This window comes from Tachypleus tridentatus, chromosome 2 (genome assembly GCF_004210375.1).
Source record: "Tachypleus tridentatus isolate NWPU-2018 chromosome 2, ASM421037v1, whole genome shotgun sequence".
NCBI lineage: Eukaryota > Metazoa > Arthropoda > Merostomata > Xiphosura > Limulidae > Tachypleus > Tachypleus tridentatus.
Genome location: NC_134826.1, coordinates 74124113 through 74151817, shown reverse-complemented (window position 1 = coordinate 74151817; position 27705 = coordinate 74124113). Strand labels below are relative to the sequence as shown.

The following is a 27705-nucleotide window of genomic DNA, read 5'->3' as shown; positions in this document are numbered from 1 at the left end:
AACAAGAAGTGAATGTAATTCTGCTTTTCTGTATTTTGCATGATTACAAGGTTGCGCATGCGCACCTGCTAAACCATAAGGCTTACCAAATAATTAATGCAATGCCAGTAGTGTTAGTAAATATCTCGTCAGTGGCTGGAAATGAGCACCATAAACTACTTTAATGATTTTAGTCCCAGTAATTACGTCATCTTAGTCCTAGCCCTGTGAAGTATCATTTGTTATATTTACATTTTATAAAAATCTACTGTTTTTTTTTCTTTTTCTCATGATGAATTCCACCATAAGCAAACTTTAGTCTCTCCAAAAATTTGTTTTAGAGTTTTAAATATATGCCATATTATTTTATCCCTTCGTCTAACCCTGATATTCAAATAGTTCCGTGAACATAAATGCTTTTTCGATACTAAATATTACTTTGAATGTAACTAACAGATGAATCACATAAACAGCAACAAAAGATAACCAGAACACTTTGGAAAAAGCTTACATTATCGTATTTCCTGTTTTGTGAATTAATTTCTTTTAAATAGCGTAAAATAATTATTCTCGCTAGTGTTTTCTTAGGATATTTTAGTGCGCTCCACAACCCCCTTCCAATTTTTATATAGGTAACTTGGATTACGAATTTGGAAGTGTTCCCAGCTTTAAAAGGACTTTACGTGGTAGTTTGCTCTATTAATTAATGTGCATAATTGAGACTCCATGATTTCCTATTACAATTTAAGTATTTTATTGTCTTTTTGTGTGATTTCTTCAATACTACTTAGTTACCTCCTCCAGCAAAGGTGCTGCTGTTACGAACACATTTTCGTATTTTCTTTGGGTCAAGTGTGTTCAACGCTGCATTGTCAAGGTATGCACTCTACCGAGTTCCATTCTGGTTTTGTTGTTTTGATTTAAGCACAAAACAACAGAATATACTCTGCATACATACCGCTGTGTTAGTGGGGGGTATCTGTAAAGTTCAAAAACAAAACAGACCTGACCACTTGAAGTAAAAACAATAAATTTATTTAGCCTTTTTGTTGTAGTTAGAGGAAAATATAATGTTAGTATTGTAATTCACGTATGGTCAGTGGTGGTTATATAAATAATAGTGCTAAGAAATCTTTGTCCTATTTTTATTGCGTTGTGACATAAGTGAAATTGGTAAAAAAATAATAATTAGCCAACCTAATGCGGTTCACACCGTAAAAGTTCCTGTTAAACAATTTACTAATATACGTAAATTGTCAACCAATATAACGTCATACTCCAACAAGCCTGATGAGCTCTGGTTTGAACGAAGTCACTGGGTATAACAGTATGTTTGGTTAAGTTTTTTATTTATTTTTTCTACTTAGATGTTCTTATGTTTATTTATCTAAACACGAAACTTGACAGTTTTCGACCTGTTTATTCCTTTTCCAGCATAGGTAAATTGTCCCCACTACTGCAAGCATAAGGATCATTTCTGCATTTATAAACTAGACTATTTTCAATATTTGTGCTGAAAAATAAACTTTTTCAACAGTGGGATGTTTTTAGTAAGGTCAAAAGATGGCGCCAGGCGCAATTTAATTGAGGTGAAACGAAGAGGATTTCGTTATGACTGATCAGCAGCAACATGTGTGTTTATATAGGTATACACACCTTTATAATTGAAAATGTAAACTCCTTAACACAAATAAAGGTATAATATTATAATACAGAATAAATTTACAAACCACATAAAATGACTTATTGTAAGGAGGTTTGTTAATTATCAATCGTAAACGTCGTATCAGAAAAGCTGGTAATCGTTTGAGTGTAAGGCGCATAAAGCCGGTGCTTAACTCTAGTTTATTGTGTCGCAAGCTTATGAGAATGGTAACACATTGAAGTTGGATAGGACTCCAGTTAACCGCCCAGCCTGCTATCCATTGGTACTTGGTATACAGGTGGGTATTCATAACGACGTGACGGAAGCAGGCTTCGATTTTGCAGACTTCCCATTACGATTCCAAAGCTCTAACCACTGGGCCACTTCCGCTTATGTTCATATTACAATGACGGAATTATGTGCAATATAATTTAGGTGTAACACATTAAGTTTAGTAGGCGTGTGTGACTTACTGAAACTAAGTGGACTTTTATACAGTTTTCCAAATGTTTGGGGCTCATCAGTTTATAAGATTTAAATATTTTAATTTGATTGGAGAAAAGTTTCTTTTATCGTTTGTTTGAAGTTAAGCATAAAGTAGTACAATGAGCTATCGGTGCTCAGTACACCACGAGTATCGAATACCGCATTCTGGCGTTGTGTGACTGAAGGACAATGGAAAAGGAAAGGAACATTTCAAAATCACTTGATTCTGTACTTCAACTTCAAAAAGTCTCTGATTCAAAATCAAATTTTTTCCATGATTTAAATTTCGTGTACGTAAAGAACCCCTGATTGCATCGTAAATTTAATTGTTCTTCCCCCCAACACAAACGCAAAATCGTGGTATTTACAATATGTCATTGTTGTGGTAAGTAACGTAAACCTGCACCTAGTCCTAATTATTAATCAATCGCTACTTATTTTTTAATTACGAAATGCTAATTACCGAAAGTGAATATTTACTACGTTCTACAACCAGAGGATGAGTAGTCCGGGCTAGTCCGGATTTGTGGGCTTTTTGAGGCTTCGTTTTGAGAAGTAAACATAGTGTAGTATTTGAACAAACTTACTTTAAAACTTCCGGCATGGCCTGGTGGTTAGAGCGCTGGACTCTCAGTCTGCGTGTTCGAATCTCATCATCGAACGTCTGTGGGGATGTTATAGTGTGATGGTCAATTGCATTACCCGATTAAGAATAGCCCAAGAGTTGGCGGTGAGTGATCTCAACTAGCTGCCTTCCCTTTATACTTTTAAAGTTAGGGAAAGGTACCACAGACAGCACTCGAGTAGGTTTGCGCGAAGTTCAAGAAACGAACAAGCCATTTTAAAAATAGTTCGGTGTCTCCCCTTACCCTCTACGTACCACAGTATAATTTATATCAGAATGTTGGTACTTTTATAAAAACTTTAGACCTTCATGAAGCGCATAACGACACAAAGTTCGTGAAACAACGCATTCATTCTGCCGGTGTTTTCCAAACTGTGGAGTGCGTCCCATGGAGGCAGCGTACTGGTAGGTGGGAGGGGACGTTTTTTTTCTTTTTTGGAAGATCCCACCAGTAACGGCTGAAGAGTTAGAGACGACGATAGGCCTAACAAAACTGTCGCTTTGTTCACATTTTTTTTCTTCCTTTACCGCAATTACTTCTTGCAATGGGGGGCAACAAAAACCTTTGTTGATTTCATTAGCGCATATAGTAATAGTAATTAATGACCGTTTACGTGTGACAGTTTCGCGTTAAGATTTTGCCCGCGTGAGCTACGCGTTTGGAACCCCTGCCTTAGTCTACACAAGATTTATTTCTCCTAAACCTACAGCTTCTGAGTGTTAAAAATTATTATTGTTTGATGCAACCGAAAGAAAAAAAAAAGTATAATCTACTGGACATACGCAATATTAAGACTAGAGAATTGTATTTTAACAACTGTTATGATAGTGGCAAGTAAATTTATATCACGAATTTTATAGAACAAATTTTGGAATTTAAGAGTAATTATTGCGATTTTACCATTGTTGTAAGGGTTTTCGTACTTCCTAGCTTGTCTTTTTATTACAATTATCTTAATATAGGTATTAATTATTAGGAAGCGAGGGTTGGCTGTGTAATTACAGAGCTGGGTAACCGGGTTCAAATCTATAATACCATAAAATATTTTCTACACTTTAAGGTGAGGATGCATTATAAAAGTTACGGTTAATTTTTAGCATGGATTATGGGCACCTGTGGGTGGTGGGGTGCCGCTTACTGGCTGCATTTCCTTCTGGGGATCTGCTGCAAGTGGCTACAAAAACGAATTTTATTAATGAGGAACCATTCTTTCATACATTTTATTTTTATTATAACTAGATATTAATTAGTTTCTATCCCATCTTTCAACTACTAATAGGCCTAGGTAAAAGAGTAGCCCAAGAGTTGGCGGTGGGTGGTGATGACTAGCTGCCTTCCCTCTAGTCGTACGCCGCTAAATTAGGGATGGCTAACGCAGGTAGCCCTCGTGTAGCTTTGCGCGAAATTCAAAACAATCAATCAACTTCTAATCTGTGGCCATCTACAGGGAAGTTATGAAACTACTCTTGTTTGGACTTTATCAGTGCATGATTTTCAAAGTGATTAATACTTTTCTTCTCAAAAGGTGGCGATTTACTGTTTTTTTTTTTTTCCTGTATTGAAATTTGTGCAAAAGCTACTTCAGAGCGAGTAAAACTCGATAGATTTTCTGGTTTAGTTTAGTTTTACTGTTTTTTTTTATGATCCGATATTTAAAACCTAAAGAAGGAAAAGGATCAGAATTTGTCGAAATTCGAATAAATATCAACTAGAAAAAAAAGAGAGAGAGAGAGAGAAAAAGAATGACAGATAAACTTCACGTATTTAAAGAGATCTAATTTATCATTAAAAATTGCATTCATTACAAAATAATTTTCTTTCTCTGTTATGTTTTTCAATTGCAATATTTTGTATATGTTCATCTGGCGGTCTTTCCCTATCCTTAACTTGATTATGTTCTTTTATATATTTGTTTTCACTAAGATAAGTGACGACGAAGTACACTTCGCGCGCATGTGCAGAGTATAATTCCATTAATTAGTAATAAACATTCAAACACATCCATGCTGCTTATGAGACTTTCTAGAAAGTTCTTACGATTCAAATTGATTAAAAAATACATGAGGCGATTCTTTGATCTGTTAGCCACAATAATGTGTGTCGGCTGTTAGAACAACCATTTCTCATTCCTTTAATTTGTCTGGAGATGTATTTCTGTTCTTGTAATTACGAGACGGCTTATGACCGTCATTACCGATAGAAAGCCTAACTCCGTTCTCCTAATGACGTAAGTAATAATGGGGCATTAGATCAGTCAATGAAAGTTACTGTTCAACACCCATTTATAAGTTTTTGAACTTAGGTTCTAGTTTACTGATGTTTAACGTTATACATTTACATAAAAAAATAACCAACTTTAATGCACAGCTTCGTACCAAAGCTGGGTGTGTGTGAAACAGTTTAATATGATTCGTTTTGTTCCGGCAGAAATTAAAGACTTCTGATAAGTAACGATTTCCAGAAGGAATTTACTTTCATTTGCATAATATGCAGTCGTTACGAGTAATAATTTTAATTGTTTCTATAATTTTTATTATTAATTTAAGCAAATTCTGTACTAGACTTGTTACCAATTACAATTTCAAATAACCTGAAATTCTAATGTGAATTTAGAAGTTTATGATATTTGCCAATAAGATTGATACACAGTTTTCTTTCCTAACACGTGTATTATATGACATATAAATAACATTATAATTTATAGTAGCGGTTTTTACAAATAATGGTTTATATACAAACATTTTATAAGCTTACAAAGAATATTGAGTCTTCTATCTGGTGTGGAACTGAACCTTTTATTAACGGTTCACGATGAGCGAATTAATTTCGGGTTGATATCAGTACAGTTCACTTAACGGGTAGCTCTATTGCTGGCTGATCTCACGCCGTTTACAAGCCGACTTTTCACCGATGAATGTCCTCGGGAAATCAAACCCCTGATTTTGGCGTTGTAAATTCGTCGACTTACCGCTGTACCAGTAGGGGTGCATAAAGTATAGAACAACGTTTCGACCTACTTAGGTCATCTTCAGGTTAACAAAGAGAGACTTTGCAAAGGACTGCTGGAAACATACCTAAGGGACGAGAATGTGAACGGTACGGGATTGTAGGGGGCGTTGCATTTAGATGTTAGGTTATTAATTATTATAGGTATAAAGATGTTCCTTTATATTGGCTTAATTTTGGTTTTAGTTACTGTATAAGTAGGGCTTCTTTGATTTTGCGTTTGTTTATATTCGTTTTCCTACTTAGCATCTGGGAGTTTTCTATGGTTATGTTGTGTTTATTTGATTTGCAGTGTTCAGAAACATATGAAGGTGTTTGTGTGTGTGTGTTCTTTGAATCTGGTTTCCATTCTTTTTTTGCTTGTTTCTCCAATATAGAAGTCGTGGCAGTTATCACATTGTATTTTATAAATAATGTTGGTGTGGTGTTTGTCAGTGTAGATTTTACATAGTATAGACTTTAGTTTTGTGCCTGGCTTTTGAATAAATTTGGTATTAACTGGAATGTCATATTTTGTTACTAGTTTTTGCCAAATGTTGGTTATTTTTCTGCTGATGTCGGGAATATATGGTATGCAGCTGTATATGGTTTCATTAATTTTTGATTCGCGAGATATATTTACATTTGCTAGTTGATTTTGCTTTTTGTCTAGGTGTGTGCGTATAATGTTTTTTATGGATTGTGGAGGAAACTTATTGATGTTGATGAAGTATTGTTTTATTTTGTCTAATTCATCGTTAATTGATGAAACTTTTTGCTGATCTGTTCAGTGTGTCAGTGGATGATTTGTCAGCAGAATATCAGCTCAAACTTACTGATTTCCAGGCATCTGATGAACTGCGTGCGATTTATCGAGAAAACAGTTTCCTTGACTTCTACAAAACGTTGTCTGATATATTTGCTAATCTGAAAGAGAACACACTTGTCCACACCAGCATATTTGGCAGCACGAACTGCTGCGAACAGGCTTTCTCGCATATGAAACTGAACAAAAACAACACTCGCAATCAGCTGACTGATGATCATCTGGAAGCAGTCTTGCGTCTTTCAATGTCAAACATCAAGCCGGACATTTCTAGGCTCGTAGATGACATGCAGCACCATCCATCGCACTGACTTTGTGAGTTGACGTATCATAACATTTCTTAGAATAATGTGCAAACTCTTTGATGTAATCGTTATTTGTGTGTTCTTAAATGTGATGTCCATCTTGTGTGAAACAACTGTGAGACGATTTTAATCTTCACTTTTTTGTGGCACCCAATAGTTACGAGAAGTCTGTTTGTGGCCCCTGACTCAAAAAGTTTGTGCACCACTGCTTTAACGTATTAGAAAACACTCAACTCGAGTTCACTACGCATTCTTTAAGTGTCAGAAGACACTCGACTCGAGTTTACTGCACATTCTTTAACGTATTAGAAAACACTGATTAATCTTATTAACTCCTAGTTGAGAAGCACTCATTTGCAGGACTTAATTATCGTATATAATAACTTTCTGAATCCTGACATAGCGAGGTGGTTAGGGCGCACGACTCGCAATCTGAAGGTTGCAGGTTCGAATCCCTATTACCGACCGTGCTCCCTCTTTCAGCCGTGGATACGTTTTAATGTGTGATCAATCCCACTATTCGGTGGTAAAAGAGTAGCTGAAGAGTTTGCGGTAAGTGATATTGTCTAGCTGCCTTCCCTCTAGTCTGTTGCCGCTAAATTAGGGACGGCTAGCGCAGATAGCCCTCGTGTAGCTTTGTGCGAAATTCCTAGAAAAACAAAACAGTCCTTTTCAATTGAAGTAACATCAACAGTTTACGAACTAATATAGATTCGCGAGCAGCTATACCAATGAGGGCGACACCTACGTATTAAAGTATACATGGGTAGAAAACAGTTTTTATGTAATGCACACACACAAAGTAAGATTGAAAGTGAATAACCGGAGACCTTTATATGGATTTGTTCCCCCCACTGTGATCATTGTGAATGGAGTACATCGTTATATATATATACCCACACACACAAACACACATACTCGAGTTCAATTTGTCTGACGATGTATAACGCCAGAGGTGGCGAAGCGAGTTAACGTTATGAGGTGAGAGACTTCATATTTCCCTTTTGATAAGATTGACTAAGTCTTTCACTTCACCGTTCTCTACGGTTTTACACGAATTTACAGCGAGTCTTGTAAATGTCACTGTAATAACAGTAGTGATATATTATACCAATTGCCCTACAACAATAATAACTTCTGTTGTCGTTGTATATAAGGTGAACTTAATGTGTTAATCAGATATACCGTTCTTCCAACTAGCTGTTTGTTATAACTTGAGATAAAAAAAAACTTAAATGAATTGCACTGTTTCGCTCCCTAGATCTAGGCACAAGTCTAGTGATCAACGGACTTCCTTTATACGCAGCTTTTTTTTTCCTGTTTGGTCTTGTTCTATACTGGGGCGGGCCCGGCATGGCCAAGCGTGTTAAGGCATGCGACTCGTAATCTGAGGGTCGCGAGTCCGCATCCCCGTCGCGCCAAACATGTTCGCCCTTTCAGCCGTGGGGGCGTTATAATGTGACGGTCAATCCCACTATTCCTTGGTAGAAGAGTAGCCCAAGAGATGGCGATGGGTGCTAATGACTAGCTGCCTTCCCTCTAGTCTTACACTGCTCGAGTAGCTTTGTGCGAAATTCAAAAAAACAAACAATCTATACTGGGACGTTAATTACACTCATTCAGTGGATGCTTCTGGTTGCTTGAGTATGACGTGAATCATGTTTCTGAATGCGAACTGTCCACCACTCAGTAGTGGATTCGTTTGAAGATGGGTATACGATTCTTATACGTTAATAAATCCTGTAATACATTTTAATTTCACTTCATGGTGTATGTTGTGACATAGTTTGGTTATCTGTATACACGTATTTGGGTTTGAGGATCCATACCTTTTCTTGAGTTTGTTAGTTTTAGATTGAAATCACCTGTGACTATTACAGCTAGAATTTAAATATGATAGACAGCGTATCCCCCCACTACTTTAACTGTTTGGGCCTGGCATGACTTAGAGATAAGTTCACTGAACTCGCGGTATGTGGATCAACAGCTCGAATCCCATCATCAAACATGCTCTCCCTTTCAGCCATGGAGACATTAAAATTTGACAGTTAATCCCAGAGATGCCAACCATAACGATTTAAGCGTAATCATTACGAATTTGGTGTATACATTACGAATATACTCTCATACAGACAAATATTACGACTTGTTGCAACTTCCAAATTATTACATATTATATAAGCCTATTCAATAAAGTGATAAATTGTTCCCCAGGGCTTGAAAGGGGTGAAAAGAAGCTTTCTAGTGAGATACAAATAAATTTTGATAATAAATAAAAGACACAGCCCAAATAAATACTTACGATAATTATGTTTGTGCTTGAAATAATAAAAAAAAAAATTTGTATCACCGACGTCTACCAATAGTTTCAGTGCGGTGCTTCTCCACACTGGGTACGTGGGAAATCCATAGTTACGTCGTCACTGCTTGTCAGCCAATCAGCGCTCGCGTAGATGGGTATTTCTCGTTTTCTAAGCGGCATAGAAACACCAATGCGATCGTTCACAAGATGGGAAAAAGAGGCCTCGTTCACCAGATTGTCTTGTTTATGGTAAATCTAAAAGTACTAAAACTGTGAAAAGGCTCTTCTACAATCATTACACCCAGTCATTTGAAATAGTTGGCATCTTTGCAATCCCACTGTTCATTGACACAAGAGTAGTCCAAGAATTGACAATGGGTGGTGTTGACTAGCTGTTTTCCTCCTCGTCTTCAAAATTGAGGACGCCTAGTGTTATGTAGACCTCGTGTCGTTTTGTGCAAAATTCAAAAGCAGATTATACACGTTTTTCTCACAAAACTACAGACAATATAAAATACACTACTTACAACAGCTTATAAAGTACCCAGAACTACATCAGAATTCTTGCCATAAATACGCACACATAGAAACAATAGCAGATAGACTCCTACATAGTACAATAAATTATTTTGACAAAAATTGGAGAAAAAATGAACTAGTAAACGAACTAGACACATATTGCATACATGATGAGGACAGTCCTAAACACCTTCCCCAGTAAATATATATTTTCAAAATAAAAGAAAAACGCCACCTATAAACGAGACTCCAAATTAGTTTAGGGATTAACTAATAAACATTGAAAGGTATTTATGTAAATCAGTGATGTCGAGAAAACCCACAAAATGTGTAAAAACGGCTCGTTTGGGTTGAGATTTTTTTTTCTCGACATCACTGATTATTATTTCATCACGGCGATTGTACGAGAAGTGTAAGTCTTTGTGTTTTCTTTGTGTATTTGTACTTATCTGTTACCATTATGTCTGAAGTAGCATACCTTACACCACTATTAACAGCACACGCTAATACGATCGTAAAGAAACTAAGAAATTTAAACCAAAGAATTATCAATAGAAGAAAAGACATTTATTTCATTCAACAATGTAGAAAGGAACAACTAACCCCTAATGTTGTAAAAGTAGAACTATCAAAAAATTTTAATATACACAAACATTATCCAAAATTTACAGAAAAAAAATACTTAAAGCCATGTTGAACACAAAATACAAAGAACTACATGACTTACAAAAACAAAAAATGAACCTAGACCATCAACTGGCATGCTGCATTAAACCAGAGATTCACGGACTTGTACAACGAAACAAACCAAATCAACACTAGGAATGACAGAGACAAAGAGATCTGCCACAACAAAAAAAAACTAGAAAAACTAAGATGCAAACAACAGAAAAGACACCACGACAAACCGTTGACTAACCTCATAATTAACAGATCCGACCAACAATTAAACACAGACGAGATGCATCTACTTAACAAAGGACTCAACTTCGCAATAGTACCTAGGTACATTCCAACCGTAGAAATCAAAACATGTTTAGAAGATCTAGCCAGGAGACTTGTGATACTTTCTACAGAAAACAAAAACAAGGAAACAACCAACAGAAATAAGACAACTTAGATAATTTTACTGACATCCAACAGCCAAACTTCCCAGAAAAAATAATTTATATTTTCCAGATACATCTAAAAACATTTTAAACGATTTTTTGAAAGTATTTTCTCACAAAACCATCAACATAATTTCACAAAACAAAAAGCTAAAAATAATCTTACAAAAAGAGACATCAATTCCATGAAAAACTTAAAACAAGACAAAAACAAAAATTATAAAAGCAGATAAGGGAAACGCTATAGTCATTATGAACACGAATGAACACATCCAAAAAATGAAGAACATCCTATCAGACACTAACAAATTTAAACCAATACACACAAATCTAACAAAAACACACAAAACGCAACTAAACAAAATACTGCTAAAAATGAAAAAGCCAACACAATTTCAGAAACACTTTATTCCTACCTACGTAAAACCGATTAACTCACACCAGAATTATACAGCATCTCCAAACCTCATAAACTAGATTTTCCACTACGACCAATAATGTCCACATATGAATCGTTTAATTACAATCTTGATAAATACAGAGCATGAGCATTGTCCAAATATGTAACATCAGCCAGCTCATTCATCAAAGACACTTTTAGTTTCAATTCTAATCTTAATCAACTTAATCATAAAGCCTTAATGGTGAGTTTCGATGTTATATCCCTCTTTACAGAAGTTCCAACCACTGAAGCCTGCAAGATAGCCTTAGAACTCCAAATCCGAAATCCTAACCCATCAATAGACATTCCCAGCAACCAATTAGCAACCCTCATAGAATTCGCCACGATGAAGACAAACTTCATGTTCAACAACCACAACTATATACAAACAAATGGCTTAAGCATGGGCAACCCAGTATCACCAGTTCTAGCCAATATTTTTGACACAAGTTGAAACACAAGCAATTAACACAGCATTACACCCACCACTATACTGGTACAGATATGTAAACGACACGATTGCGGGATTCATATCTACAGAACACACACTTAATTTTTTTTAATCACATTAACGTTGTACATCCCAACATTTAACTTCACATGTGAACAGGAAGAAAGCAATCAAATATCATTTCTTAACCTCAAAATTACAAGAACCGATACATAATTTAAAACAGAAATCCGCCGAAAAATCACCCATACGGTACTATACATTCCTTGGGACTCAGTACATGAAACAAAACAAAAACTCAACATACTAAGAAACCAAATAAACACAGCCATAAAACTATGCTCACCAGATAAAATTAACGATGAATTAGACAAAATAAAACAATACTTCATCAACATCAATAAGTTTCCTCCACAAACCGTAGAAAACATTATACGCACACACCAAAACGGATAGCAAAATCAACCAACAAAAGTAAATATATCTCACGAATTAAAAAATCACGAAACCATATACTGCTGCATACCATATATTCCCGACATCAGCAGAAAAATAACCAACATTTGGCAAAAACTGGTAACAAAATATGACATTCCAGTTAATACCAAATTTATTCAAAAACCAGGCACAAAACTAAAGTCGATACTATGTAAAAATTACACTGCCAAACACCACACCAACATTATTTATAAAATACACTGTGATAACTGCCACGACTTCTATATTGAAGAAACAAGTAGAAAAATTGAAACCAGATTCAAAGAACATAAGTCACCTTCACACGTTTTCGAACACTGCAAGTCAAACACAACATAACCATAGAAAACACTCAAATACTAAATAAACAAACATAAACAAACGCAAAATTATAAAAAGCCTTACGTATACAACAACTCAAGCCCAAAATAAACCAATACAAAGGAACACTTTTATACCTATATTGAAAATGATATAATAAAAATTTAAATAAATAATACAAAATTATATATTCAAACATCTAAGCACGCCCTCTACATTCCGACACTCAGTTACACAACCCCCTTCAAACATGTGGTCAGCTTCCGGTCAGTTATCTCTTTCTTTTTTTGTAAACCTGATGATGACCGAAGAAGGTCGAAATGTTGTTCGTTCCTCTACGTAAAAAAAAAAAAAAATTCTCAACCCAAACGAGCCGTTTTTATACATATATTTATGTAAATGTTTTATAATTAGTACATATCTGATGAAAGTGCAAATAATTATGGAACTATAGGGGGAATAATTTATTTGCACCAAATGTATGCGTAGATAGTGCATGAACATTGTCCTGATAGGGGCCTGAGTAAGTGCTGGTTACTCTGGCCTTCGTGTACAATGTTTAAATACACTTAACAGATGCTGAACCAAATATAAAGGAAGGAGGAAGAGGTCGACGAAACCTGACCCTTCTGGGTATATAAAGATAAATATCCAAATAACTATAAGAGAGAGAGAGGGGGAGAACTCTTCTTGCATTGTATTTATACTGTTATTTATATATATATATATATGTATTAGTAAAATTAATAGGTTTTGATAAAGTTAAATATCACTTTTGTGTATTAAATAAATATAAATGAATAAAATTCAGATACATTTTACTTAACTAGAAATAGTTTTTGGAAAATTTATGAATAAGGTCATTTAACAACTTGGCACTATTTTATGCGGATGTACACCTTGCCGCATATAAAGTATTGTTTAGAACGTGATATTCACAGTAGACTTAATAAATGGGTGGGTTTGGAACTAGTATGTTTAGATGACAGGATGGGACGCTTCGTACTAGTATAATTCGTTTGCAGTGCTGTCAATTAGTGCCTTTCTACCATATTGGGGGCTGGAATGCTAACTTCAAGTGGTAACTTTCAACTTACTTAGTCCTAACTGGTAGTACCTTTGCTAATTCTTATTTCAATTAATATTTCTTCTTTACTTTAGAGAGCAATCACTTTTTCATCACTGCTTGCAGGCGGTGAAGGGTGATATAGATGTGGGACGCAGTAGGCTTTAGCACTCACGTCTCACTCACTCTCCTAATTTCTATTTCTATATCTATTGCTAGTCTTTTATTCCTTATGTGAGACTGGCGAATGGAGGTTAAGACAGTTAGACGGTGTATTCCCACCGCAGTGTGGATCCTACTTCCGCAGTCACCTTCAAAACCTGGGGTACATTATATAATCCCACATGATAGTTTGTACCCTGGGATCTTTTCAATTAGTACAGCGTTTTTTGTGTAATTTATTTTCGGATTGTTTTTAAAGTTATAACAAACTTGATATATCATCTCTAACATATAATTTTGGATATTTATTTCCATAGACTGATCTTTTGACATCTTATGAATATTAATGTTGTTTCGCGTTAGATCATATTTCGTGACAAAAATTCGTGTTTTAACGTTCCTGAATACTGTAGCTTTGACGAAACGATTAGGCCCGGCATGGTTAGGTGGGTTAAGGCGTGCGACTCGTAATCTGAAAATCGCGGGTTCGCATTCCCTTCGCACCAAACATGCCTTTTCAGCCGTGGGAGCGTTATAATGTGACGGTCGATCTCATTATTCGTTGGTAAAAGAGTAGCCCAAGAGTTAGCGGTGGGTGGTGATGACTAGCTGCCTTGCCTCTAGTCTTACACTGCTAAATTAGGGGTGGCTAGCGCAGATAGCCCTCGAGTAGCTTTGCGCGAAATTCAAAACAAACAAACGAAACGATTAAGGTAGGTAAATCTTTTCTAAATGAAGATTCTGTGCTAACCGCGTCCTTAAGTATGTCCAACACAAGAACTGGTTGTTAATAATTTCCCTGTTGGCACTTACAACATTTCTAGAAAACCAGTTCGGCAAGTTCTCTCCCTCTCTCAGTTTATTTGTGTTCCGCGTTGTTTTTACGTATCTTAGCTGTTGTTATGGAACATTGTTAATTTCTTATTCTAAAGTAATCTACTGTTTTGTTACTCGAGGTGGGATGAGTGGTTGGGTCCGTTTCGTGTCACGACAAGCCTGATATTGAAGTCTTAATTCTATGTTGTTTTTTTCTGGGTTTGTTACTGAGTTATCAAGTTCGCATGGTAAAGAAAGTCTAGTTTAAAATTCGTGTTTCTGGGCTGGCTCCTTTTTGTGTCAGGGTAGTAGTGGCAGTCACATTTAAGTCTTGTTTTTAACAACAAAATAACCTGGGTCTAGATGACACAGTTTATGAAATGGCACATTTTTATTTCATCATGCCAGTCCGAACATACATTGTCTTAGGGTAATGTTATTACCATTACTGGTTAGTTCTGTTGGAGAAGGTCGCTCATTTTATTGGTAACAGAACTGTTTCCGTTACAAACGCCCCTCATTTCCTTTCAGTCTACACAGTATTAGTTGGTAAAGATGCCGCTCATTTCATTTCAGTGTACACAATATTAGCTGTTGAAAACGTCTTTCTTTTTCCATCAGTCTACACAATATTAGCTGTCAAAGTCGTGCTCCTTTCCTATAATTCTACACAATATTAACTGTCAAAAGTCGTCCTCCTTTCCTTTCAGCCGACACAATATTAACTGTCAGAGTCGTCCTCCTTTCCTTTCAGCCGACACAATATTAACTGCCAAAGTCGTCCTCCTTTCCTTTCAGCCGACACAATATTAACTGTCAGAGTCGTCCTCCTTTCCTTTCAGCCGACACAATATTAACTGCCAAAGTCGTCCTCCTTTCCTTTCAGCCGACACAATATTAACTGCCAAAGTCGTCTTCCATTCCTTTCAGTCTACACAATAATAGCTGTTATTAAAGATACCCATCTTTTCTTTGGACTATTTAAAACTCTATCCATTAAAAAACGCACATGATTTCTTCTTATTATTCAGTTTCGTTTTTCTCTTTCAGTCTTATAAACTTGCTGATAATAACACGTGTGATTTGTTATCTAATCTTACTATTACTTGCCGTTACAAAAATCGTTCATTTTAACAAGTACAATACTCGACATTAAACACTCTCCTTTTTAAGTCGATACCGCACTAACCATTACGAAACGCTCTCTTTCGTTTTCCGTCTACTTACTTACCTACTGTAAAAACTCCTCTCTTTTCCTTGTAATGTACGCAACCCTTGCAGTTAGAAGTCCAAGAGCGGTGAAAAAATATAATCGAAAAACATCTCTCTCTCTCTCTCTCTCACACACACACACACACACACACACACAAATGTTATAACATACACAATTTGCTTCCGTGATTAGTATCAATGAAGGAGAACGTTTCCGAAGGAAATCTGTTTAATGTTTATACATTTTACGTAACATGTTTGGTTAATAAGGTCTGATGATTGGTCCTAATGATTCTAATTCAAAAATTGTTTTCCTCACTTTTCGATCTCTGTCTTTTATTTTTTAACCTTCTGAGTATTATGAGTTTTACTTGCGTTAACTACGCTTAATGTTATGGAAAATTCACGTGAGTGAGTGAGTGGCCACGTGAATTTCGATGTTCTTTGAAATTGCTTGAAAGAATTCGGGGAATCCTACTACATTTAGTTTTTAAGTTTAATTTAGATTTTGCTCAGTCGATAAGTTAATACAAAAGAAATAAGATTTCATAATAGTAATATATATTATTAAATACAGGCAAATTCCCCGATAAAAACAAACCTCAAACGGTAACTTTACGAATATAATTATAACTCGAGGAAGGTAACAGTACATTCATATAGAAAATAACTTTAGTGAGTTATAATCTAGTTAAAAGTCGCTGTCATGAAGCCGCTAAAAGAAAAGAGTAGAAAACAACGTAAAAACGTGAATATTTATAACTAATGAAAGATACATATTCAATACTGCTAAGTACTGAATTTACGAAATCTGACTGACCAATAAAAGTTCATGTAAATATTGAGACAGTAAGAACACGTATTACATTTGAAATGCACCTTTCTGTACCTGAGAGATTCAAATGAAATAAATCATTGTATTTTTAGCTAATAATTGGTTTTCATACAAACAAATCTTACGAAAAACGTTGTTTTCTATTATATTACTAACGTTACTTTTGAAAATCACTAGAAATTACAAAAACTCTCACGTGTCTTAACTTGTTCATGAAAACGTTTTAAAATTCTGAATGAAAGAAAGAAATTAATTTTCGTAGTGATAGTGTAGGAATGTCTTAACTTTGGCCATTTGTGTTTGGTTGTTTCGAAACAATAAGGTAATTGAAGCTTAGGTCGCTTGTTTCATATATAATTACAAGTTAAGAGAAACTTGTATATCACCTCATGAAGTAGCTTGCTTTAAAACATTAAAGTATATTTCTCCACTATTTAGCTTGTTTGTTTTAAAAGAAGCTAAATCGTGGAGAAACATACATCTCACTACATGAGTTAGCTTGTGTTTAAAACCTACATTTAACTATATGATGTAGCTGTTAAAACAAGATAAAACTCGCTACATGATTTAGCTTTTTTAAAGCCTACATCTTACTACGTGATATAGCTTGTTTTGAAGTGAAACCTACATCTCGTGCGTGACATCTACAGGAAGTATAAAATTTAGGCTTACTCCACCTGCGGATGCTCATGCTTAAAAATTATTATTGCTGAGACCTTTAGCCTATAAACGATTTGATATTGTTTTGGATGAGTGTCCTATAGATTTAAACGAGGTCACACCCTATGGACACCCGAGGTCACTACTGACGTAATCGTATTATTTTCAGAGACGAGAATGTATTATCTTCGTTAAACGAACCAAGGATACACTTCCAAATCTTGCCAACGTCAAGGGCGACGTCTATGACGTTAACTCTGATGACGTAACTATTGATATAATAATGTCCAGAAACATTGCTAGCTTGTTTTGAAGTGAAACCTACATCTCAGTACGTGATATAGCTTGTTTTGAAGTGAAACCTACATCTCACTACGTGATGTAGCTTGTTTTCAAAGTGAAACCTACATCTCACCACACGATAAAGCTTGTTTCAAAGTGAAACCTACATCTCGCCACACGATAAAGCTTGTTTCAAAGTGAAACCTACATCTTCCCACACGATAAAGCTTGTTTCAAAGTGAAACCTACATCTCGCCACACGATAAAGCTTGTTTCAAAGTGAAACCTACATCTTCCCACACGATAAAGCTTGTTTCAAAGTGAAACCTACATCTCCCCACACGATAAAGCTTGTTTCAAAGTGAAACCTACATCTCGCCACATGATAAAGCTTGTTTCCAAATATCTAGACATTCTAATAACGCTCAAAGTTTAATACATTTACTTTTTTTTAAATATTGGTGTCAGTACAAATAACAGATTTTGTACCAAGACAGTGTTAGCTAATGTCATGTCCATGACTGATAAAAACAGAAGTCATTCTGTAATTGTCATATATTTTTTGAGAAACTATCTATTTGTGTCTCCTGGTTCATTTTGATAGTTAACAAAACAAGAAATCTTGAGGTTTATATGGAATCAAAGGTGCAGTAAAATGATGTCGAAGTTATTATTAACCATAATCCTCACTTAGGAGTAGTTCAGTAAAGAAACATTAGTTTTGTTATTAACTTCTATTCAAAAATCTGCAATGATTATTTACATAGCTAAGAATTCAAGATATTTAGAGCCCAGCATGGCCAGGTGGTTAAGGCACTCCACTTGTAATCCGAGGGTTTCGAGTTCGAATTTCTGTCGCACCAAACATGCTCGCCCTTTCAGCCATGGAGGCGTTATAAAGTTACGGTCAATTCCACTCTTCGTTGGTAAAAGAGTAGCCTAAGAGTTGGCGGTGGGTAGTAATGACTAGCTGCCTTCATCTAGTCTTACACTGCTAAATTCGGAATAGCTAACGCAGATAGCCCTCGTGTAGCTTTGCGCGAAATTCAAAACAAACCAAATCGATCAAGATGTTTAGAAGTATAATTAATATCTGTAATATTTTCATTTTATCTGAATAATTTTGTCAGGTTCGAAAGTGTCAATTTTTTTGTTGTTATATTTTTTAAAATGCCTGTATGCATTTTAATTAAGTTATTTTCTTCTTCATCCTTTCTCAGTTAACTTTAAAGACAAAGTTTTAACAACAGATCTTATTTTAACAGTTATAAAACATTGCTAATATTTAGTAACTTATTCTAAAGATAGATGGCGAAGCACTCAGCAGGTGGATTCCACGTGGACTTATCGATTTTTGATAAGTGAACAGTGTGTTGTCCACTCAGTCATTTACTCAAAATCAGTTTTGAACCTTAACTAACAAACTAGAAATTCTCATGTTTTAATTGTTGTTTTCATTTACTTAAATTGATAACATTAACAAAATGTTATTTTAAAATATATTAAAATTTCTAGTTTTGTTTAAGATTATAGTTATCTATTTCGGAAACATGACTTTCACTTGCTATAAAGAAAAACATAGACTTAAGCAAGGATGAAAGAACTTGTGTATAAGTTTCATGTGCTTAACCGAAATAGAAATTATACCTAATTTTGGTATGAACTACCAAATGCCTGGACGTATCATCAGCAAGAAAAGAATATTCAAATTAAAATGGTGTGCTGTTACTGTTTAAAGCTTGATTTAAAACTAATTTGAAAGCCAAAACAACAAAGCCCTCTCCCTCAGTGCATCAGTGGTAAAAACAGGATTTTAATATTCATAATGGGCACAGCACAGATAGCCTATTGTGTTGCTTTGTGTTTAACAAAGAAACAAGCAAACAGAAGAATCAGTATGCAAATGAAACATACCTGACGAAGACAATACATAAAGGGTGTAATAAACAAAACAGAACACAGAACTAACCAACAGTTTTTCTAGCATAGATAAAATATGGCTGTATCTAACCTTAGATTTACACAGGAAATAATCGAATACCAAGTTTTAGTGTGTCAGAGTCTGCAGGTGGAGGGAGGTTTTAATTCTAAACAAAGTTGATGTTATGTAGTTTTTTTTGCGACCAACGTATAAAACAGTAGCCATGCATCCATCTTTCCGATAACACACTCAGTGGCTGAAGTTTCATTTAAGTAATACATTTGGAAGTACTACCTCGAACAGTATTTTTTCATGTTATACAAGTAACGTAATGAGAGGGTGATTTCTATATCATACGATATTTTACTATAAAAAAACCCTAGTTCTACAATAATTTAAAAGTAACGGTTCATGATGGTAAGGGTCTAGGTTTCGAGATGTGGTGTTGCTCAACACGTATTATTCTGTCGGCTGTTTGCCTTTTATCATGAAAAATGGCAGTCAGTTTCGTTAGTTAGCTCATAAAAACTAGCCCAAACTTTTACTGGTCTCTGCTACTTGCTGCTCTCTCCTTACAGTCAGTAGTTAACCTATAGTCGCCCTAAATTTTGAACTCTAGGTTTTCTAATTTATTTATTTTTTTAACTCTTAGGTGCCTCTGATAGCTATAAGATGTTATTCATGTTGCAACTTATAAATCTTGTATACAATTTTATACAGGTTACAGTTAATTTTTATTCTGCTGGTGGGAGAAACGTAGTTCAGTGGTTTGTCTGTTGAATAAGTACAAAGCTACACAATGGGCTATTTGTTCTGTGCCCAACACCAGTCTCCCCTCTAAGCTGCGCAGCCGTACAACAACCAATCAAGTGGCGTGAACATCTTCAGTGACGGTGAGAAGTCTCAACACGTTGACGGCCTTAAATACCCTGACAATCGATAGGCCTAAAGCCCAAATAACCAACTGGTAACATTTCCAAGCGGCATGATGATCCAATGGGGTCAATGGTATAAAATATCACCACACCCGGATTTTAGCACACGTCTTCAGCCTTATGTAATACTGAACCACTACAATATCTGGAACTGTGGTATAGATAGATATATTTGTGTGTGCGTTCTGGAACAATGATATTTGTCTTGTATAATTTGGACTTCTGTGCGGTCAGTCACAGCAATCATGATGAAAACTGGAACAGATATAAATTTTAATGTGCCCAATACATTGACGTACAAAAAAGTTTAATTTCCCTTTATTGAGTCTTAATAGGATGAGGAAAGTCAGAGCTAACAAAAACCACCATAATTTGGGGATTTGGGGCCAATTACTTGGTCATATTTTGACCACTTTACACGAGATCAGGTACCAAGATATTTTTCTACAAGTCCCACGTATAGACAAAAATAATGTGCTTGAAATTTTAAAATTTTATGAGCGATGAGATGCCACAAAAGGTATAATTTTAGGGTTTTTTAAAACAATTTTTCTACCGTATTTAGGCCAGTTTACATGGTATTTGGAACAAAATTTTTTTTGTCATTTTAAGGGGAATAAAATGGTTAAACAACAGCAGTCTTGGTCAGTTACTTAGTTTTGTTTCGATCATTTAACATGGAATTTGGTACAAAGATGCTCTTTGTAATTCCCACACAGTTTTAGACACTAATTTTTTATCATTTGTTCAGTTTTTCAGAATGAAAAAACAACGTGGGATTTTATGAACTTTTCATTGTATGTCAACCAACTTATATAAAATTTGGTACAAAAGCAAAATGTTTGCAGATTTCAAATATAGATATGGACTTTTATCGATTTATCTGTTATCAAAAATGGCCATGTTGGGATTTCGTGGTTGCATTCTTTGACTAATGTTGGCCTTATTTTCTCATCGACTCTTAGACCTTTGTTATACTCACAAACACAACATCAGCAACAACAACATAGCCGCGTGAGAACTGAAATTTGGTCGTTAATTTTATAAGTAACAAGACAAAACTAAAATTGTAATTTCAATCTGATTATGGAGCTTTATCCAGTAATTCTATTTGGAGCTGGGAACAAAGGTGAATAGCACAAGTTAGAGACATCCGGGGCTTATTTCAGTCAGTTGTGCATAAATAAAATCGGTTAATATAACATTAAACATTTAAATTTAAAGGCCAGTCTTAAAGAGTATAGTTTAATCCTCGAATTTACAGACTTTTCTTAATAGTTTAATGTTACATCGTATACCTTTTGCCTGTTACAGCACACAGTTTTAAACTACTGACGAAACAATTCGGCAATATTACTTTTTTTCCTGGCAGAAACGCAGGAAATTTCAACAGTTATTAATTAGGGTAATTTTAATACTGATAGAGATTTTCTTTATTTTGACGTTTTATTTACACGCTACAAGGAATTTGATAACCAACAAAGTCATTACTCCACAGGTAGCTGTGGTTTTCCTAGTAGGGCAGCAATAACTTCATGAAATTACAACTTTGTAATCCGAGGTACGATCCCTGCGACGGACAGAGCGCAGGTAGCCCAACGTGTAGCATTGCGCTAGAAAGCAAACAAATAAAAATATTTCTAAATAAGAAAGAACAAAATGTTTAAAGAGAGGATAGAGTGACATCTAGGAAAATTACATTTTTAATATTCTTCTTTGGGTTAATGTAAAGTAAATACGATAAACTTGGATGTATTATATGCGCCTGATTTACAGCTAGCATTTCAATTTGGCGCTACAGGGGGAATGTTTCATTTATAAGTAATTTGTGAACCTTGTGATTGGTATTGCGTGTTGCAGTTATTTCAAGTTGTTGACCCCAGGAAATTGTATCAGTCGGGAAAGAAAGAAAAAAACGATGTATACAATTTATACTTACTGTAGAGCAGTGGCTACAGGAACACAAACCTAGATAACGTATAATTTGGCCGCTCCTGTACCAGCGCGAGGTTGGGCAACAGCATACCAGCAAATTGTAGCGTTAAAAACAAGAGACAAAAAGACAACAACTGACGTGCTCTTATTCCAGAGAACATGTACCCTGTAATTTTTTCTTACCTCTTACCCATTTTTTGTAGTGGCCAGCTAGAACCGAGATATGAGCTGAGTTTGAATGGACACAAATTAAATTACACCTAATATGTTATTACGAACCATACAAGTAAGAAATCACGAAGTAACAAATGTGCCAGTTCGTGAACTGTTGACACTTCGCATGTTTTTCCTTCAAGTTACGAACAACAGAATTAGAAAGTAAGGATCTCACGAGGAACATTTTAGAAAATTCCATAATATTGCAGTTTTACTTCACCCACCCCTGTTTTAGAATGTTTAATATTTTTCTACTGTTCCGTGGACACCAGCTAACATGACAGTTCAGAAGTCAAGGCATGCTATCATTTTCTTGTTTTGCGCCCACTTGTGAATTCCGTGGATATCCGCTTCTGACATTTTTCTGTCCTGTACCGCTTTGCACCAGGGGCAGTTGTCTCCATTGTCATGCCCTAGTTACAGATCTTATTTCGTGTAAAGAAAAGAAAATTGAGAAAGCGATTATTCCCAGTTAGTTTAGAGTTCATAGTTTTGCTGCTAAGCGACACAGCAAGCAAGCAAGCAATACATTACTTCAAAGACACTAAACCCATAGTTAGGGGTCAAAGGGAACCAGGAGTGTTCAGAAAAACCTTTCTCTTGAATCCGCTTATGAGATATTTGTTGTATTAACAGTTTCCATGACTTGCTTTATGTGCTATAAACGCTAGAGTTGTATTACTAATGTTTTCATGACTTACCTTGTGTACTACACATGCTAGAGTTGTATTACTGGTGTTTCCATGATTTATGTTCTACAAACGTTAGAATTGTTGTATTACCAATGTTTCCATGACTTACATTGTGTACTACGCATGCTAGAGTTGTATTACTGGTGTTTCCATGACTTTATATTCTACAAACGTTAGAGTTGTTGTTACCAATGTTTCCATGACTTACGCTAAGTAACTCCTGTTGTGTTTGTATATCCTATAACGAAATGTTTAAATAGTTAGAACCGCTAGCCTCTGAAACATGACCTCATTTGTGACATACAACCTTTATGTTCTTTAAATGGTGAAGAAGTGATATATTTTTTATCATACGCTTTCTTATATATTAGGGTGTTGAAGTTTCGACTAAAATACAAATATTTGTGTATTATTTGGAAAAACTGATCTCAGATTGTGTACAAAGAAGTGTCATATAATAGTACGTTTCTCTCAGTAGACACTAAAGTGACGTTACTTAAGGGACGCTTAACGTTGCAATTTGTACTGTCGTGACGTCAGTAAAATGTCGCACGTCGTGAATCATGAGAAGAATTATTCAATCTCCAGAGTACAACATAGCACGACATATGAAATTAGAGGAAAAAAATAAATATATTTGTTACTGTTAATTGTGGTTTCATCTACTCCTGAAACGGAGCACCTTACTGGACTCTGTGGAAGTACATCCAGTTAATATAATGTGTTGTTTCATCATTTGTGTACCCGTGTTGTTAACGATATCTTCGGTCGTAATCCCAGTAATATCCCACGAGATTCGCCTAACTTAGGAGACTTGGATTAATGCAAGCTATTTACAGACAAACTGTATACAGTACAGGAAGAATAATATGTTGTCAAGCAAGAGAGAGATTTAACAGTTGACGAATAAACTGACTGTAGAATGGTTTTTCTTGCTGCTTCTTTGAATGTATATGTACGGATGTGTGTGTGGTTTAAGAAATGATTTATTCCACTGGTCTTGACATTTTTGCCATTGCATGACGTGCTGCTCAATATATTAACGTCCCTCGGTGTCGGTCAAGACAGGGTGCTGCTTTACGTTTAACAACAAAAAGAAACCAGTATTTTAACAAGTACACTGCTTGAATGCATTACTTTTGTTTATTAACCCTTTTTTTAAATAAAAGTGTAGAACGAGTAGCGATGAAAAAGTTAAAGTTTTTTAACAGAAACATAAACAGATGCCTTCATATGTAACACGAACTTTGTAGCTGTATTGTTTCTCCCGAATTATGTTTCTGGAATTCAAAGTGAATCCGTTCAGATCATTCGATTTCTGGAAAACAGGGAATAACTTGCTTTGTGTAAACGTTTCACAAGCATATCTTGTAAATTATCACTGGTGTTGCGCGTGTTTCGGTCATGATATATGACGTTACGTGAAATGTAATCAGTAATCATGACGTTTGTTTTCTGTTTCTTCATCCGATCCTGAAAATCCGTACACGCTGTGAAGGAGAGAGAAACTGCACGGATAATGACAGCGATATAAAAAATTAGGTTTCTGCTATTTAATGTTGATGAAACTGATTGCAGAGGTCTGGTGATTAGGGCTCTCGACTATTCGTTGGTAAAAAAGTAAACCAGGGGCAGTGGTTGGTGATGACTACCAACCTTCCTTCTAGTCTACCACTGTTAAATTAGGAAGGGCTAGCGCAGATAGTTCTCGTGTGGCTTTGCGTGAAATTCAAAAATAAACAGACAAACACCTCGGTACAACCCGAAGACATACAGCAATAGACCCTCCAACTTCTCTTTGGGTTTTACGTTTTAGTCGATCCTTTGAAGTGCTTTATTGCTCTCGTCTGAGTGTTTTTCAGGTGGAAGCTTCAGGACTCATTACTTTCTAGGAGTTGAGCGATCAATGACAATCTCAGGTTTGTATAAAATAAGGTAAAAGTTATTAATTAATGGTTTCCTTTACGGTTTTCTTACTCATTATGAGTACTGTTGTATTGTAGCTTTTTTGCGGTAAAGGAGATTAGTTTGGTTTGAATATTGCACAAAGCTACACGAAGGCTATCTACGGGCACAACGTTTTGATTACTGGTGCGATCATTTTCGAGTACGTTTTAACCGTATAAAAGGTTTTAGTATTTAAGTCGACAATTTAGTAATGTATTTACGTTTTAGAATTGATGGTGGTTAATTAAGCACGTGCATATTAATCCCGTGTGAACCAACATATTTATTTATGGCTGAACAGAAAATTTTTTTTAATTAAAATACTGACATTTTGTGTGAAATATTTACAAAAGATTATGAATGTATGGGGAATTAAATATCAGACATTTAGAGATATCACCTAGTATTTATTAATAGTGTGTTTCTTTGGTTTTATTAATAAAGCTTCTCTGTTTTTTCTTTCGTTAATATCAGTTTTGTTTCAGTATAGTGACCTGCTCAGAAAGACGTTTTTGTTTCACATGTTTATGGATCTGGGAAGGGACAGTTAGTGTTCTATGAACCTGATCAAAAGTTATGTCCTGTTTCGCCCACTTAAAATGCTGAATAATTATCACACTTTATTTATGGCCCGGCATGGCCAGGTGGGTTAAGGCGTTCGACTCGTAATCTGAGGGTCACGGGTTCGAATTCCGGTCGCACCAACCATGCTCACCCTTTCAGCCGTGGTGGCGTTATAATGTGACGATCAATCACACTATTCGTTGGTAAAAAGAGTAACCCAAGAATTAGCGGTGGGTGGTGATGACTAGCCTTCCCTCTAGTCTTACACTGCTAAATTAGGAACGGCTAGCGCCGATAGCTCTCGAGTAGCTTTGCGCGAAATTCAAAAACAACCAAACACTTTATTTAGTAAACGTTTCTTGGTTGGGTCGGTTCGTTATATAATCGATTCTCCGAAATGGACACAGCAGATAGCCCAACGTGGCTTTGCTACGAAAGAAACAGTTCCTATACTCTGGAGTGCCACTAAACCTCCAATATTACAGTGGTCGTTAATTTTTTAAGTGCAAAATAAGTAAAATGATCATGAGATAACGACTAGGTTCATTTTTACTTCTGGAAAGAAAAAGTAAATGCATGCTTAGAAAATTATATAACGAACTGTGAATTCTTATGCTAGCTTGTTTCTAATGGCAGAGGCAGATTCAGTATATTTTAGAACAACTCTGCATAGCCGCTGTATCAAAAAAAATATTAGCATTTATTAATGCTAATTTATTAATATTCAACCGGTTAAGTATGCTCTGCGGCTGAACGTTTGATTAATTTCTTCGTATTTTGACTATCAGATATTATATATCTACTGATGATACACCCCTTAATAGCTTTAAATGCCATGAGCTGCAACCTCACTTTTATGATGCGACCTTTACGAGACAATTGAAACAGTATGACTGTTGTGTTGACTTACAGCGTCTGTAGGCGTAGTTTAAACAAGGGCGCCATTTTGTGTGGCTCTCTAGCTTTGGTTAGTCGTAAATGAAATGTTCTAAACCGTTCATAAGATACGGTTAAAATGGAACATATGAAAGCGAATATCTTTATTTACTGTCAGGTTTTCAACTGCCATTAATATCTGTTTTAACTTCGAAGTATTTGTGTCTTTATATATATCTATATAGTAATTTTGAAATCGTTAAATTACGTCAAAGGAAACATTATCGAAAATATTTTTACAACTTTTGTATCGCATATTTTTGCGAAAGCTTCGTTTGAAGTCAAGTGTTAAGATAATAAAATGTTATTGACTTGTTTCATCCTCCCCGACATTTTAATGTAAGAACAATAAAATCTTAATCCGGAACGAAAACTAAGAAAATAACTGGTCAATAGCATTTTATTATCTTAACACGTGCGGTTAAGTAGTATTAGTATCTATAGATTCATTGGTTGGAGAATATTTGTTTGGTGGGAGGGAGGCTTGTATTCGTGTAGAAAAGGTCTTCACGTGGTGAGTGGGTAGAAAATCATGGAGCTTGACCAGAAAAATGTCACGCAAATCATAAGTATGAAAAATAGGCCAGGTAACGTAACCAGGAGTGACACCCGTGTCTGAACAACTATAAATAGACTAGAAAACTTGAGTAGAAAAAAAAACAAACTAAAAATCGGTCAGGAAAATGGCTTAAACTGTAAGCACTACCAGGGTGTGACCTGGCGGTTAGGGCGCTAGACTAGCAATCTGAGTGTCGCGGGTTCGAATTCCCGTCACTCAGAGCATGACTTTTGAGCTATGTAACCATTATAATGTTTCGGTTAATAACTCTATTAATTCGTAAAAGAGTAGTCCAAGGGTTGGCGACGGATGATGTTGACTAGCTCTCTTGTCCAAGCTAACACTACGTTAATGACGACTTGGACAAATAACTCTTGTGTAATTTTTCGCGAAATTCAAAACAAACGAAACAACAAAACTGGTCAATCCATAAAGTGACACACCAAAGTCAGAATGGAACAAGTATAGATAGGATGAATGTTTCGTTTTAATTC

General features: G+C 35.5%; 1 long non-coding RNA gene across 1 annotated transcript in view; it reads left to right on the top strand.

Moving 5' to 3' along the window:
• LOC143244238 (uncharacterized) overlaps nucleotides 1–27705 on the top strand; it is a 71645-nt gene that overhangs the window by 420 nt on the left and 43520 nt on the right. The gene's annotated exons all lie outside the window — the stretch shown is intronic.